Source organism: Aphelocoma coerulescens, chromosome 1A (assembly GCF_041296385.1).
Source record: "Aphelocoma coerulescens isolate FSJ_1873_10779 chromosome 1A, UR_Acoe_1.0, whole genome shotgun sequence".
NCBI lineage: Eukaryota > Metazoa > Chordata > Aves > Passeriformes > Corvidae > Aphelocoma > Aphelocoma coerulescens.
The window spans coordinates 6,301,590-6,319,022 of NC_091014.1; the positions used below are offsets into that span (position 1 = coordinate 6,301,590).

General features: G+C 38.9%; 1 protein-coding gene across 4 annotated transcripts in view; it reads left to right on the plus strand.

The window, feature by feature from the left end:
• CELF2 (CUGBP Elav-like family member 2) overlaps positions 1 to 17,433 on the plus strand; it is a 375,542-nt gene that overhangs the window by 90,362 nt on the left and 267,747 nt on the right. The window contains exon 1 of one of the 4 annotated variants that reach the window (XM_069034722.1): positions 1,045 to 1,084. The exons of the other annotated variants lie outside the window; for them this stretch is intronic. The gene's annotated coding sequence lies outside the window, so the exon portion shown is untranslated. Of the gene's footprint in view, positions 1 to 1,044; positions 1,085 to 17,433 lie in introns of those variants that run through there. 4 annotated transcript variants of the gene reach the window in all.

The following is a 17,433-nucleotide window of genomic DNA, read 5'->3' on the forward strand; positions in this document are numbered from 1 at the left end:
GGTGCCATTAAATCATTAAGAGAATACACTTCTTATTTGCAAGTTACAATTAATTTTTTCTGAAGCTTAAATGCAATAAACCCCTGTTGTGTGGCAGAGACTGTGACATTCTGTTACAGGTTAATTTCTTTCCTTGCAAATTAGAAAATAGTGTGACTTGCAAAACAGGGGAGAGAAGGGGGAAATATGCCAGCAGCTGCGCTTAGAATTTTTTGCCTTTTGGCTTCTTCTTTCATTTTCTAGTCTGCTGCACTTCTTCTTTCAGTGATTTGGATGCTAGATGCCAATTTGAATTTTCAGTGCATTTAGCATCCTACAACACCAGGGAATTTAAAAGAGAATTAAGAATGTACAGGGCATTAAAAAAAAGAAGATATATTTTTCAACAATCCTTTTTATCTTTTTACCTCTCTGTGATCACAGCGATAACAGAATCCAGTAAACCACTGCCACAAAGAGCCAGTCACATATTTATTTTGCAAAGGTGTGTTTATAGTGGGAACTAGATGGGGCTGGCTCCTTGCTTGCAGTCTGTGGAGGGCTCTTTCACAGATCAACAGACTATAAGATTGTTTTCCTGGATATGAGCCACTGATGAACCCATACAGGCTAGTAAGAGTCATGTAAGAGTCTTTTATCCTGTCTCAGCGGGGACATCTTCCCCATGGGCTTCACAAGAGAGTGTTTTCCTAGCAGCAGATTTAACGGGGGGAGAGAGGGGATGGAAAGAAGATTAATGTTTCTGCCAGTTCCCCGCAAGTTCACAGAAAATATTGGCTAGAGCAGGAGTGGCCCGACTCCGTCATGCTCCAGCCTTTTCTGTGTACTTAGAGTGGCATGTTTTTAATCAAATGTGAAATATAGCTTTAGCAGGTCGAATGGATTAGCCTTCCTTGTAAGTAACTCTGCCTGCTTTAGTCAAGAGTGCAACTTTTTCTTTTTTTTTTTAATGTTTCACACTTAAGGTTGTCGTCTTTAACTTCATCTGTTTAATGGATCTTTGGAGTTTTGATTGTTAAAGGTGGGAACCATTTAATAACCATATCCAACTGAGCTTCCAAGTACATGCTGTGAAGACAGCAAGGTAAGAAACTCCTCAGCTGGTCTGTCATAAAAGCTTGGAAAGGCTTGAGACAAAGAGAGGGGGTTCTGTTCCTTTTTTAATATCATATTGGGATTACAGTGCTTCTAAATATTTAAGTTTTCCTTGCTTTGGGATTTCAAATCTGCCTATGTTTAGAAAGTTAATATCCTCATACTCAACAACTGGGAAATCTGTTCATGACAATGTACATAACTGATTTCCTTCCTCTAATGCTGGTTGTTATTTATCAGAATCTCATCAGTCTCCTGTTTTTATATAGCGCTGAAGTTATCAAAGATAACAGGGGGGATTTTCAGCTGCCTTATTTCTGGGCCTCAGAATCAGCTGAGCTTCTAATAAAGTTAGGCTGTTCGTATCAAACCATCCCTTATCAGTAATGTACTTTGAAAGCTGTTCTATCTGGTTAAATCCAAGTGTAATAATAGACCTTGTACCTGTCACATCCTCAGGCTGCTCTAAAGTGTTGTTGCTCCACTAAAATAAATAGTTCAGGTGATTTCTCTGTGCCAAGAAATTCAAGTAAATGTTCGAGATAATTTTAAAAATAATTTGATTTTCAGAGTTACTGAAGGGGTTTTTTTAAAATTTATTAATCACTACCATATTTCAGTGTCAGCTATGGTATGAAATTGCTGTCAATTTTTCTTGCAACTCAGACTTTGAACAATTTGTGTGTACGTGTGTTGTTTGCACTTTTACATTTCTGACCTGTGGTTAAATGTGTGGTTCAGACAAGTTTCTAAGAGCTCGTTCATTTTACTTAATATGGTTATAAAAATAATTACATTAAAACAAAAAATCCCCAGATCTTTTAAAACTGTCTTTTTAGGAATCCATGGAATTAGGAGACTAAAGAGGGACAACAAAGTAAAAATATATCCAAGGATTCATAGGCTGAAAGAGGTCCCTTGTTTTAAGACAAGGTTCTGTTCATGTAGAGGTAGATAGGAAATTTTAACATTCTGTTTATTAGAAGGCAACAATGAGCTCTCTGAAGACCCTATCTGAGATGACTCCCTGTCATGTCAGAATTTGTCCTTCTATGCTGTAACAGTCAGCAATGTGACAACTGACTGTAAAAACTCCAGCAGTCCTGACATTCTGCAAAACTTTCAGGCCGTGGAGAACAGGGTAAAATGGTAGCTTGGCCATTTACCATTGGATTAAAAATGTAAGACATACTTCTTTCATTTCCATGAGAATCACCTGCTAGTCATTGCAATGTGACAAAACTCATGACTTACCATAATAGATTTATATATTATCTTAAAAAAAAAAAAAAAAAAATAGTGCATCCCAGTAGTATTGCAAAAGACGTTGGAACCAGATTCTGTTTCGTATTCCCAGCTCCTCACACATTCCAGTCACGTATCTTATCTATTCCTCTGCCTGTCTGTCCATTAAGTAGGAATAAAATTCAAAGGATGCCTGGTGTCTTCTGCACTTTTTTAATTTGTCTGTTGGTTCAAGGCCATGTTTCAGCAAAGCATGTCAGCATTTGTTCAAGTCTCACTGCCTTTAGAGATGAGCGCAGTGTTTTGAGAAACTGAGGCCTCTGAAGCTATGTGAAAACAGTACATCCTCAGTATAAATAATCTCTTGCTTTATCTGATTAGTGATGGGCCATGCTTTCTTTTTTTCCCTGCTTTTTAAAGCAACTGCCTTCATTTATCACCATCCAGGGACCTACTGGGGTAGTCAGTGGACAGAAAACAAGGCATGAATCTGTTGGAAAAATAATTTGGCTCATGTAGTTCTTCTAAATATAACTCCCTGATCAAAGCGCAGAGTGTCTCTTGTAAGTCCCATCCAAAACAGATATTAGATGAAGAATATACTGAAGCCTTCAGACTTTTGACTGTGCCTTTTCAAAGGCATGCCATCCTGAACGTACCATCATGTGATGCTGTTTGAACTGAGCAAACATTTTTCCTTCAACTTCTTTCTCTTGCATTATACAGCTTTAAGGAAACTCAAACCAAAAAAAAAAAGGCATCTTCAATTAAAATGATGGGGATTTTTGAAGGCTGCTGGAGAAGAGCCGTTGCAGTGTTATGTCTAAGAACCAATTCTTTTATTTATAGCAACTTATGGACATAAATATACATAAACTGTTTCAGGGTTTTGTGGTACGTTCATAAACATGAGAGTCCTTGCAGATGAAATGGAATCCTTCTGAAATGACAGTTAATAAAAGCTATTTTTGATTTAGCTGCTGACCAGTTTGTATTGTAACAAGTGTCTTTCAGGTGACTCTTACTGTCTTGGGTAGAGATGCAGGTGTAGGCATAGGAATATAACTAAACCCTGGTGAGTCTTTACCAATTACTGAGCACTGAAACTTCATTGAAATGCTTTTCAAATGCTGTGGTTTTCTAAAACAAAATTATTAGGTGTTCTGGGGGTGCAATCACAGGAAAGAAGGATGTGCAGAGACACAAGGCTTTCCTACAAGTGCACCAGGGAGAGAAAGCTGTTGTTGCTGTAAAACTGCCACAAACAGCGCTAATTAATATACTGATTTTACAAGTGATGTAGGGGACTTATGTAGACAGAATTAATTATTAAGATCTCTTTCTTCAAAACACTGTTTCTAAGCTGCTTTGCATGATTATAATATGAACCTGCCCTACAAAGAAGTTGCAGATCTAAGATCACATCCAGACAACAGTCATGTACTTTATCAACAGTTTGAAGATGAATGTATGCACACACCCGGTAAAATTAGGGAGCCTGGCTTAGAGAGATGCTGTCAGGATCAAAGCCTGAGGAGTGAGACACAGTGAGTGAAGTCAACACGCTTCAGGGGAAAGGAAGGCTTTACTAAGTCAGTGACAATCCCTGCGACTGCTCCCTCACTTTCCAGTTTTCAAAGTATAAAGTTTTTTGATAGTTCTATGAACTTTACCATGTTATTTTCATCAGAATGCAGAGAGGGATGTAGTAAACAAATCCTGCTGTGATTATGCCAGAATTGCACTTTCTTGGTGCTGGATTTACTCATGAAATAACTGCAATAATCTGCAGTAGCTGTTCTATAGCAGGCTAGGTTTGGTTTTGGTTTGGTTTGGTTTTGGGTTGTTTTTAAGGTTTTTTCCGTTGGTGGTTTTTTTGGGTTTGTTTTTTTGGGGGGTTTTTTTTTAGGTTTTTTGTTGGGTTTTGTTTTAGCTATCTAATTGGGGTTCATGCTTCATAGACCTATTTTTAGAATTACAGCAAAAATCAGGCCTTGCAGCAGAGAAGAGTTTGCAACAGATCAAAGGCCAGATTGTTATTTCTCATGCTGGTTTTATTCTTAGCCGTACATAGTGATGCTCCTCATGTCTGGAGCACAGATAAAAATGAGATATTGATGACTTTCAGACTCCAAAAGCCTTTTGCTTGTCTAGAATGCAGTTACATAAGTGGCAGTAAGAGATGCCTGAATGAGATTAATATAGGCTGCTTTGCTCCTCACTGCTGCGGGTAGGAATGAGAAGATCTAGCGAATGACTATTGAAAGTATTAAGCAGTTAAGACAGGTAGTAAAAAGTGGAGACTGACTGTTTTTTTTTTTTTTAACTTCATGATAATTTGAAGAAATGAGTAGCTGCATTATATAAACCATCAGGTTTGATGATGCATTACATATATAACTCTTTTTTCACTTCAGAGCAGCTTCAAAAGATCTAATGCTCCTTCTTAATCCGATTATAAGAAAATGGAGAATATTTAATGATTCAAATGTCTCTTTACTGCCTAAATGTTTACATCCATCTAAATTAATAAAATTAAAAACAGAGTTTTTGCAATTTGAAAGCAATTTAGTCCACCAAATAACAATAGTGTACAAATAGAGGTTCAGCCTCCACTGACACGGTCATGTCTCTGTACCAGTTGGGTTTGAGGCAGAATCTGTTCAGTTTAACATCTCTATAAATTGACAGTGATTTCACTAGTGCCACTATACCTAATCTGTGTAATTCAAATAAGAATTGAGACCCTGGAGGTTGAAAAGCACAATGTCAAATTGCAATAACTGTGAAGCCAATCACTGTATAATTTCCCTTAGGTTTCATGGGTAGTGAAGTATCGGGATACCTGGATAAAATTTGAATAGTTGGGGGAATATAAATCCTGGGGTTTGAGATGAGGAACTGAGCTTTCAGGGGAGGAATGTTTGTTTGGGTTATTTGTTTGGGGTTTTTTCCACAGAAAGTGAAAGTTTTGCATTTATCACATTGTTGTAATTCATAGAACCACTGAATACTTTGGGTTGGAAGGAACCTTTGAGATCATTTAGTTCCCAACCCCTGCCATGGCCAGGGACACCTTCCACTATCCCAGGTTGCTTCAAGTCCCATCCAACCTGGCCTTGAACACTTCCAAGGATGGCACATTTACAGCTTCTCAGGGCAACCTGTGCCAGTGCCTCAATACCCTCACAGTAAAGAATTTCTTCCTAATATCTAATCTAAATCTGTCCTCTGTTAGTTTGAAGCCATTGACCCATGTCCTGTCACTTCATGCCCTTGTAAAAAATCCTTCTCCAGCTCTCTTATAGACTCCCTTTGGGTTCTGGAAGGTGCTGTAAAGTCTCCGTGGAGCCTTCTCTTCTCCAGACTCAAGAATGCCAATTCTTTGAGCCTTTCTTCATAGGAGAGGTACTCCAGCATCGTGATCATCTTTATGGCTTCCTCTGGACTTGTCCTTTTTGGGAAGGTGAGATGTGTCCTTCTTCCAGGGCTAGACCCTACCAGAGTAGAGGGGAAGAATCACCTCCATCGACCTGCTGGCCATATTTCTCTTTATTCAGCCCAGGACACATTTGGCTTTCTGGGCTGTGGGCACACCTCGCTGGGTCATGCTGAGCTTCTTGTCCACCAACACCCCCAGTTTCTCCTCAGGGCTGCTCTCAATCCATTCTCTGACCAGCCTGTGGTTGTTGTACTTGGGATTGCCCTGACCCAGGTGCACTTGGCCTTGTTGAACATCATGAGGTTTGCACAGTTCCATCCCTCAAGCCCATCCAGGTCCCTCTGGGATATCTCTTCCCTTCAGTGTGTCAACTCCACCACACAGCTCGGTGTTGTTGGCAAACTTGCTGAGGCCGCACTGAATCCACTGTCTGTGTTGCCAACAAAGATGTTAAAGAGTGCCCATTCACTACAAAATAAACCCCACCAGAGGAAACAGGCTTGCTCCTTTCTTGAAAGTATAATATTAAAACATACTGAACTTAAATAAATCCATTGAATTTCATTGTGGAAGAATCGCTTGAAAAGTTACCTAAACCGACACTAAGAGTGCACTGGGAAATGAAGCAACAGAACAAAATTCTGATCTTATTTATACTGATATAATTAAGGAAGATTGTAGGCTCTTTGGTCTTTAAGGTGATCCTTGTGCATGAGGAGGGACAATGGGGGCTACAATAATAAAACTAATATACCAAAAAAAATCACTGACACTGGTGTAAAGCTGCTTTGTGGGTAACAGTAAAGCTGCTCAACACATAAAGCATCCATAACACGTTTTTCTCAGGAGTTTGTTCACATAATATGCACACAAGTGTGGGAATGAGAAGGGTGATTATCTTCTACATTAAAGTCTTTTTTATGTCTCTCTGGAATATAAAGCAGCTGTAGGAAAGAATTTACACCTATATTCAGCTCCCTGCACATGATGTCTGGAACACAGAGGTGATATGTGTGTGAGTGGGAGCAATGCCCATATATATTTCAGTGCCAAATAGGGTTTTCTACTTTGCAGGGCTCATAGGGAAGCTCACAGGACTTTGCCCATGTGACTTTCAAATTGTGCTGGTGCCCTTTCTAGGAGTGGGTTTATTCAAGGCAGCATGAAATAAAATCTACTAACCTTTTCCTTGCTGCAGACAGAAGAGGGATAGTGGCCTCCCTTTCTCTGCAAAGAGGAATCTGGGGTGTGGAGCTTCTGCCATAGGTACATCTGACGATGGTGCAGGGGAAGGATTCAGATTTTAGGCCAGACAATGTGGATGGGGCAAAATGTCTGCTGTGAGCACTTGTGTGCACTGTGTAGGGCAGCTGGTGTCACTGCTCCTCGTTTGCTTTCGTGCCTCTTGGGGCTCTATGGAAAATCCCATCTATTATGTTGCAAAAAAACCAGATCAGTCTATGTCTGCAGCTCTTCTATGCAGAGCAGCACTGATAGGCATTTCATCCTTAACTTCTCTAGTGCTGATAAAGCTGCTAGTTCTCCTATACTAAAACATAAAAAGTAAAAAAAAAATAAAAATACTTAAGTGTGGCAACTGTGCACACAGCTCCTGTGAAACTTTTGAAATGCCCAATATTTAAGAAGTATCCACTAATTAGGGCTGCCCAATTGAAGCCCTAATTTTTCAGATTTTTCAGATCTTCTGAGGGATTGTAGCTTTCATTGATCTTTAACAGGAGGGGACAGTCAGAGCATCTGAAAATCTGTGAGACAGGCAGATGAATGCTGATGCACCAGAAGGAGAGTGTGGACAGACAATGTTTGACATTACTAATGGTTTTGTTTTGGCAATTAAGTATTTTTTGAAGCAAGTGACTGATTTGGTGAGAGATGAAAGGGGTTTAAGTGTGACCCACTGAAACTTGTTTCCAGTTGCTTATTATGAAATTAGTTTTTGTTTCAGAGTAAAACACACAGACAGACGTGGTGGTATGGAAACTCTCAATTATCTGTATATACAGAGAAGTCCTTTCTGTAAGATGTCATCCTCTATGTGACAGTCTTCTAAATATATTCTTTTGAATGTTTTAATTATTTGGTGATGTTTTTAAAAATAGAAATGATAAGGAAAATAAATAGATTGTGATGGAAAACAATTGGAAATACTTGTTTATTATTTTATTTCCCCGAAACATATTTAAAACAAATTCTTTTGGCCATTTTGAAATACTGCTGCTGGTTTGGTCAAGAGGAGTATAACCCTCTGTCAAGAACTGTTTGATATCATTATGAAATATTGATTTTAGTGCCTCTGTGTTAATAATAATACCGTGTTGTTTGCTTCATTTTTTCCCCCCAGCTGAGGAGCAATTACTCTGAAGTTAGGTGGTAGACACAGACTCCAGCAGGAGAGTGTTTGTGTTACTGTGATTATCAGACACACAGACACTTTACAGAATGAACTTAAGAACACTCTATAGTATTTTGGGCACCTTCACTCCAGACCTTTTCTGCACTAAATGTCTACTTGAAATACAACCTGACATACCTCCAAAGGTTTGGGACTTAGTTTTCCACACAAAACAAAAATCAATGAAAAAAATTAGATCTTACAAACTATTTACTTTAAAGGAAGGATGAGGCTTCCCAAATAATTAAATCAGTTTATAAAACACACAAGAAAGAAAACAAAGACCTAGGATGCCAAACACTTTGGTGTGAGTCCACAGCCAGTCACCAGCTCCATCTCTGTGACTTTGTAGATGATCTTTCTTTGCAGCTCTCACTGCAAAAAGGAGCAGCAGGAAAGGACATACAAAAGGAAACAAAAAAAGAAAAAAAAAAAAAAAAGAAAGGAAGAGAACAGGGCTCTTAACAGTACAGCTTGATTTGATGTTTTGCCTGAATCTTCACAAGTGTAAATATTTGACTGCAGTTTTGGTGCTTTTTTTATTCCCCTTCAGGTAGAGTATTTGTTTACATAGCATAACATTTCCTCCTTCCTCTCTTCTGTTCTTTCACTTCACGAGTGAAAATCTGCAGCTTTTTTGGCAAGGGTTTAAAGATAATAGCAGTAGTGAGTGTGAACGCTGCTTTGTCTTGAAATTGTATAAATCACACTCCTTTTACTAAAGGCTTCCATAGGAAAGAACATTTGAACTTTGATCCTTTTTTTTTTTTTTGTAGCCTCACACCAGCAAGAGTCCAAATGGACCTGGAAAGCTTGGTTAAAAAAACCATCAGATTTTTTAATGTGAATATCCAAGTTTCAAATCCTTGCTCAGGTGAGACCTTCCTTTCAAAGAGGAGGGCAATTTGGCAGGTAATGCTGGAAGTCTTGCTCGACTACTATCTACTTCATCAATCTTAATGAATACTGGGAGCATATATATGTTGCCCTCTTTTACATGGAAAAAATAACAGAGTTCTATTCCCAATAAAAAAAAACAAACTATGGGTATGGCCCTACTTCTAGGAATCACATTCATTATTTATTCTTTCATCCAGTCACCATTGCCTCCAGCATGTGTTACCTCCTACCACATGCACATGGTAGGATTGTTCAGTTTCAGGGGAGTTCACCTTCTCTTTGGATGTTTTTTGGGAAAGTAAGAGAGGGACTCTACCATGGGTTTCTATTTGTGTTGTTTGTTTAGAGGGCAGCAACAAACAACTACATGTATGTTCTTTCAGATGTGTACATGTAGAGACATCTGGTTATCGAGCTTATCTGTTTATATATGATGGTTGATTTTAAATGCCATAGAAGAAAAAAAAAAAAAAAAAAAAACTAATTGAGCCTTAAAAATCCATAAAAAAAAGCATATGCTGTCATTTGGGAGGTTTGTACCCCATTTCTGGGATGTTGCACAACAGAATAGTCACAAAGAAGATTTAACACTGCAGCATCTCTGGCATTAAAAATCTCCCTCTTTTGAGTGAATTTACTGAAGTGAAGTATATAGCCGTAAGATTTAGGAGTAGCTTAATTTAAGAATATTGAAACCTGATGATTGAGTGAAACAGCTTTTCCTAACGAGTACCTTGCTCCCAAGGTACAGAAGATGACTTGCAATTTTTTTTCTTAATGAAAATGGAATAGGGGGAATTAGGTTTCACAGGCCTGTTTCAGAAGTGCTAATGCAAGAAGAAAATCAGTAATGAAAGTACAAAATTTTTTTTTGTCATGTAAAGGAAAGTTGCTGAACCTGTAATGACTGGCAAGGGCCGATTTTCACATTACTAACAATTTTCTCTGTGTGTTTTATTATGAAATTATTGGACACTTAAATACTTTAATAAAATTATCAGGTTTGAAAGACCAGCATGGGATAGTGCAGAAGATGTCATGCTGTCATCTGTGCCATTTCCCATTGAAAAGGTTCCATCTTAATTATTTTGATTTATGAGTTAGGAAAGAACATCTTTTGTAGAAAAATGTGCAAGCACCTTGCAATTAGTTGTTCACACCCATGGCTTTTCCAGGACAGAAGGTCCAGCTAGGTTGATGATTTTTCTGTCTTAAATTGGTCATATTGCTCGACTTATGGGACAAAAAATGATTCAAGACTGTAATATTCTTTTAAATCACACAAGACAAGCAAAACCCACTCATTTGTCTGGAAGCAGATAGAAGAGTGTAGCAGAGCAATTGAAATAAATAGAAATTATTTGGGGATGGACTTTGTGGCACCCAAAAATATTTCATTGATGAGTTTCTAAACTCTGGATGTTCTGAATGCTATTAGGAATTTTAAGCTATATTTGGCTTTGTGTCCATAAGGTCAACTACCTGTAAAACTCTGTTCTCTGTCTGTGGAGAAAGGAATCCTTCAAAACCAGGTTTAATGTCTCCTTGGGTTTTCATTTTTGAACTAATCCTCTGGGAATTTCATTCTCCCTTCAGCCATTTTGGTCTTTGGGAATGATTTCATAGCCTTTGAAGAAAGGAATCCAACTTCTGTGACACTGAGGTGCTTGATACTGCATGATTCTATGTAAGTGATGTTGGGAAGTAGTATGTAGCTAGACTGAAATATGGACAGTGCGGGTTCCCATTAGCTAAAGAATTTGTTATATTTAGAATTTTGTTCACTTATGTTTAATAGAGCTCCACTTTAAGTTAGGGAAAATTGGTTTCATTTTCTCTTGCTACCATTAATAGCTATTAGAGTTGAAAATAAGTCTTTAAACATATCATTAAGGTACACTTAAGTAACTTGCAACTGACAATTAACTCAGCATGGTAATACATTATCATAACATTTTTCTTTGATAGGTTTGTCTCTTAAAAGATACGAGGAAAGACAAAGGATGGTTTTGTAAGACTCCTGATGATTTTTTTTTTCTATTTTAATATAATTTACATTCTGTTCTTTTATCAGTGAAATGTGTTCCATTATATATGTTCAGAAAACATTTATTTGGTGCTTCATAGAAAGGTGGAATCACAGAATGGTTTGTTGTTGTAAGGGACCTTAAAGATCATTTAGTTCCAACCCTCCTGCAATGGGCAAGGACACCATCCACCAACCAGGTTGCTGAAAGCTGGTTTGATGGCAGGCAGTTGTAAGAGACAAGGGGGTGTCTGGGTTTTGTTGCTTTGTTTCTGTGTGCACAGTTTTCAAGCAGGACGGATGGAGAAGAGAACTTGCTACACACTTCATGGATCTTAAAGCTGGGGAGATTACTTCAATAACCAAAGAAAGATACAGGCAGAATTCAGATCGAAACTCAAGCATGATTTGCTTTCAGGTTTTATTAAAAACCTTTTTTCAGCAGAAAGCATGATGAATTCTAGGAAAAAAATCCAATTACCGACATCCCAGCACAACATGCCATGTGTTTTCCCTTTCAAGACAATAGTAAAAGCCAGTAGTGCACTTAAACTGAGAGCACTGTTTGTGCTGTCTCTTAAAGAATGGAGTTAATGGTGAGTGGGTGAGCGTGCAGCTCCTCGGCACAGGGACCAAGGACCGCCACTCCCAAAGCCGAGGGGGAGCGTTAGGGTGACAGCAGCAATGCCAGTGACATCCTCCACTCCTCACAGAGCCAGTGGGCATTGACCTTATCCTGTCAAAGCATGTAAAAAGCGATGTGGGCAGCACTGGCCTTGTGAAAACTGGACACATTTATCCAGGACATTTCACTGCATTACCACAGAGTCACTTGTAGAAGTGTAGCTAAAATAGCTGCTGCCTGGTAATTTTTTTGCAGTGAAGCTAGAAATGCAACAAAAGCAACAGTAGTGTGAGTGAATGTTTTTCAAAATGCTCTAAAAGCAAACTTACCAGTGCCAGGCATGCAAAATCCCATCAGTTCTATGCCCCAGATCTCCTCTCCTGCTTTCTTGTAAATACACTCTTGAGCATATTGGTTTGAAAATTGCACATCTTAGAGCTCTGCAGCCTGGCAGTCTGAGCAGTTTGTTTTGTTTTGAACACTTTCGCCACGCTTAAGTCTGCAGAACTTAAAGAAATCAGACTGGTTGCATGCATTTTCCTGGAGCTGATAGTAGCACAGCTTCCAAGCATAGTATTTCCTAGCTCACTCTCCTCCTCAATCATTTCTTGAAAATTCCTTCATAATAACCTTATCCAAACCATAAATATGAAAGTCAAATAAGCCCAAAGGAGATTTATCATCCTCTGACTCGGCACTCCTTTCATGATTAATAATGACATTGATTCCTTTGGAAATGAAACAAAAATTAATTTAAAGTTTCTGATTGGTTTTAGTATTAGGTAAACTTAACATATCGAACAAGCGTAAAACAATTATCAGTCTTATTAACAAAATTAGCTACAGCAAATTTACCAGAAGGAAACTGTTGCTATTTAGCTCCCTAATTATGTCACTATTCTTTGTGACCAAATGATATAATGAAAATAATTTGATCAACTGCTGCTGCATAGAGAATTTTCTAGGAGCAGCTGAATATCATAATCTGTTTTGAATGTATGTTTGCCTACTCTTCATCTGTTTCAGAAAGCAGAGGTCAAGGGCTTCAAAGAATTTTGCAATGAAGCAAAGTTGAACTGTGCTAGGCAGAATATGGAATAGATTCTTTTACTATTATGAAATGTTAGATAACCCTTTCCTTGAGGCCACAACCCTTTGACTTCTTGAAGTGAGCTCTGGTGTATGAATTTCAGACTCTGGAAAAGCATAGGATGTCTTTTATCCTGCCTGGCACTAAGGCCAAGGTTTGGATTTTCCATGCTGTGCTGTTGTCTGCCTATTTCCTTGCAGTGTGCCTCAATCCAAGCACATAAACGTGGCAAGGTTTTCTTTCCAGCCCTGAGAGCTGATAAAACAGAGAGCAGTTGGACACCCTCTAGCCACAGGCACTTCAGCCCAGGGGGACAGTCACCTGGCCAACCTTGAAGGCCACCCAAGCATTGGTGATACACAGAACTTGGGGTGCCAGCTCTCATCTATTCTGTGTGAGTATCCTGTGCTCATGGTTAGCAGTGCAGTGGGGTAGAAACAATGAGAGCTGACGAAGCTGATGAGAGAAGTCATACATGATCTTGGAAAACTTCTTGCAAAATATCTCTACTGGCACTCCTGTACTTCCACCTCAGCAAGCATTTAAATGGTGGGGTCTCTGAGCATTTCTGTCCTACCAGATCTGTCTACCCTCCCTGGCTTCATCCTGACTGGTCAGGATATGACCCTCACTCTGTGTGTGTTCCCATTTTTTCCTTCCACTTGCCATCTCCCTTCCCTGAATTGCCATCAGTGGGCAGCTTGGGTCCAGGGTCATTTCCTAGCCCCATACCTATAACAGCTGTCCCCATTTCTGAGTCTTTCCCTCTCTCCCTCCCAGTTTGGTTTTATGAACTGGAGAAAGGAGATTAAGACACTCTGGTACAGTAAGAATTCTGCAGCATGAGAGTGACCTGCATACTGTAAAATTGCCTTAGATTGTACCAATGAACTGAACTTCAATATGATCAACTCCAGTATTAAACTACACAGAAGTGAATGGGAAAGCTCCTGTGGAATAGAAACCCCTCGAGTACATCCCCTGGCTGCTTGCTTAATGCTTATGAAGATGCTCTGAACTACACAACTTGTTTTCTTGCCTACACTCTGACTTTACATCTTTATGGTTTGTGTCCTCTGGGAAACATTTTTATTTTTGTTTCATTATTTAAAGCAAGCCTAATATTAATGATGGGGCTGCTGTGCATTACAGCACTGTGCTACCAATACACATCAGCTCATAACTTTTGGTGAGGCTTTCTGCATAATTTATGTCCAAAGGAGAGTATGCTGACACAAAATCGAGGGTTTAACCATGTTTACTGCTGCTTGTGATAATTAGATCATTTCATACTGGAACTACTAAACAACTGAACTAAGGTGGGCCTCTGATTAATTGTTAAATTTATATTTAACTAAATAAATTAATATATATAATAAATTAATTCTTCCTATTTAGTAAATTAATATATTTAATAATTTTATATTTATTATTATCTTAAATAATCAAAAATGAAGAACTTTAAATATGTTTTGTAGCCTTTTTTTTATACAGCATAATCAGAAAACCCATACGCTGTACATAAAATACTTGGGTGCCATCAGATGGACCAGTGCAAGAACAGGCAAGCAAAAATCATGCCCTCATAGGATTTGCCCAGTCATTCCCTAATCATTCAACTTTATAAAGTTTCCTATGGTATTTCTTGAAAGAGTTGTGTAAGGCCCCAGAAGAAGTTCTAAATATCAAAAATTTTTGACAGTTTCAACACTTCTAAACGTGACTGGAACAGAAAGGACTTCAAATGAGAAATCAAATCCACATGTGCTTCTATTAACCTCTTGTTTGGCATATTTTAAATCACTGCATGCATCTTTATATGTTTTCTGATCAGCCGTACTCTGGCATCTGGTTAAAAGTGTGTAACAAGTCATATAGCTCAACTTCTCTAAGAAATAAATATACAGGGGGTGTGGTGTCAATGTGAGAAAGATCTAGAAGACTGAACAGACACCTAGTTCAAAGGCAGTATAGAAAGATGACTTGAGGGGTAAAAAAACAACAAACCATGTTTCATAAAATCTGTTGTTTTAGGTGGGAAGCAGAGGCGTTTTTCCTTGCTGATGGATGATGGCAAAATTATAAGAACCATAAAATAATACTCATGCAGTCCTTAAAGAGGCTTTAGATCCAGGAGAGGTAAAATGTGCACCTTCTTGCCCAGATAAACTTTAGAAACACTTAGTCCTTTGCTTTGAAAGGAATTTTCCATCAGTCACTCTCTCCTGTGGCTACTTCTAAAAATTATTAAGCATTAAAGACCAGAGGTGAGAAAGAGGTTCCTATACAGTCAAAGCATTAATTTTGGGTGTTCATTCCAAAGAGTTCTTTTGGTTTCCTGATGTGATTTGTTTCTTTCCCAGACTGGACAATACCTATTCTTATTTTTTCACCTTTCATAGCAGCTCTCCTTGTTTCCCTTTAGATATCCTGGAGTGACACATGAGGGTGGTGGACTCTTGCTGAAGTTCCTCTGTTAGATGGGAATGTTTGTTGGGTTGTCCCTGAGATGACAAGAGGTGTAAGCTTTCCCTAGACATCTTCCTGCTTAGTTTAGGATGCTTTTTGTGAAAGAGGGATGTTCAGCGACAGGTACATACTGCACAGATCAGAAATGGCATCCAAAATTAAGCCATCTGTAGGATATGCTAGTGATCATCCATCTCTGACTCTCATCAGAGCATAGAGGCTTTAACAGAAGCCATGACTTGGGTTTTGTGGGGGCTTAATACTTTTCCCCATTTACATCCTTTGCTAGGAAAACAAAAACAGTTATTCCCCAAATCCTGATTCAGAAGGGATGAATCTTTTTTCAGTGGGTCAGAGCCTACCATGCTTCAATCTTAACACAGAAATTCCTTTTTACAAATACAATTTTCCAGTCCCCGATTCAATGTGATTAAGAATAACAGAGTTCCTGCATATATTATTCCTGCACTTTGTTTTCTCAGTCGTATCTATGAGTGAAATGCACTCAAATGCCAAAAATACGTAGCGTTTCTGAAGCTGATTGTTATTAATATTGTTCCGTTTGGGTTTTTATAGCTGTAAACCTTTTTGAAGTGCCTAGCAAAAAGCGAGAGGAGCAGCTTTGGAGGGGGGAGACAACTTTGAAATCCACAGAGCAGAAGCTTTAATCTCCAGTTGTGACTGACATCAAACAAAAGTGCAAAAACTCCCTTTGTTCTTGAGCACAAAGGGTGTGTTTGTTGTTTGTTCAGGGTAAGTGAAAGGCCCCCATGAAGTCCCACTGAAGATGTTTAATGAATCTGGCAGCCTCCAAGCTGTCTCTTCTACAGAGTAATCCTAGAGACAGACCCATCACACATAATTTAACAGAGTGTGACAAGACAATCTCTGCTCAGGAGACACTTTGGAGAGGGAATACTTTTATTACTCAACAGCACAGACCCCTTAGGGTTGGTGCTGTGGAGCAGAGCTCTTGGTGGTGGTGGCCACACTTTCATCTCTGAATTGAGGAGAATTGCACAGGTATTGCATATTAAGTTTCTTTGAACTCATAGTTTAAATCAAGTGAATTGTACTCTCTTTAGTGCAGGGGGCAGGGATTTTGGCAGCCTTAGCTTCTAATAGAAGACAAAGTCAAGAACATCTAAGAAAGGAGGAGACTTGCTACCAAAATCAGGTCAAACAGGGACACGGGTATTAGGGAAGGAAGGGAGAAATTGTATCAAAATTGGAACAATAATGGAAAAGACTACAAAAAAAAACCAAGTGAGTGAATATTCTTAGATGTCAGATCCATTAAGGTTTACCACATATATGTCATCTTTTATCAGTTTGTCCTACTTGATCATTCCTTGGATGACTAGAATAGGAATAACCATGGTGTGTGTCTTTAGCCTCCCTTGTCCTTGCTATGATCTAATGTTCATAGCCTCGATATTGTGGAAGTTGGGCTGTTTACTGCCACGTCTCATGTTCTGTTGTCAAGCTAAGGATGTTCTTCGTGGCTGGGAGCATGTGGAGTAGCTGGTCTGTGCTTTTATGGTCTGGGCATGCATTGCCCATGGATAGGACAGAGGGGGCTTAAATCCTCCTTAGACTTGAGTGTTCAGGTGAGTGCTTTCATCTTCTCTCAGCAAAATCAGTTTTCAGCCCTGCCTCATTCTGCATGTGGGCAATCTATTTTCACATTTCTTCTATAAAATGGGCATAACCTTGTATACCTACTTTGGGATAAATTATGGAGTGGAATGTGACAACTCATATCAGAGCTTGTGAAGAAGACACTGTTCTCTTGGAGAACACCATGACTGGGGTTCTTTTTTTCCCTAGCTTCCTCATGACATCAATCAAATTTTACTTTTTATCCCCACTGCTGGATGTAAATGCAAAATGTATTTGTAGTGTAGATGTCAGCCACTCCTGGGACTACTGAGGGTCTAAGCTGTTGCATTTGATCCCCCTGCCAAATGCCAACCAGAGCCCCAGAAAACCATCAAACATCAGATCTGATGACTGGGATTTCGACTTGGTACCAAAACAACCTTGACACCCTGGAACACAACACACAAACCCTTTCTAAGAGCTTCTCTGCCCAGCATCACCAGCATCACTGAAATATTCCTTGTTC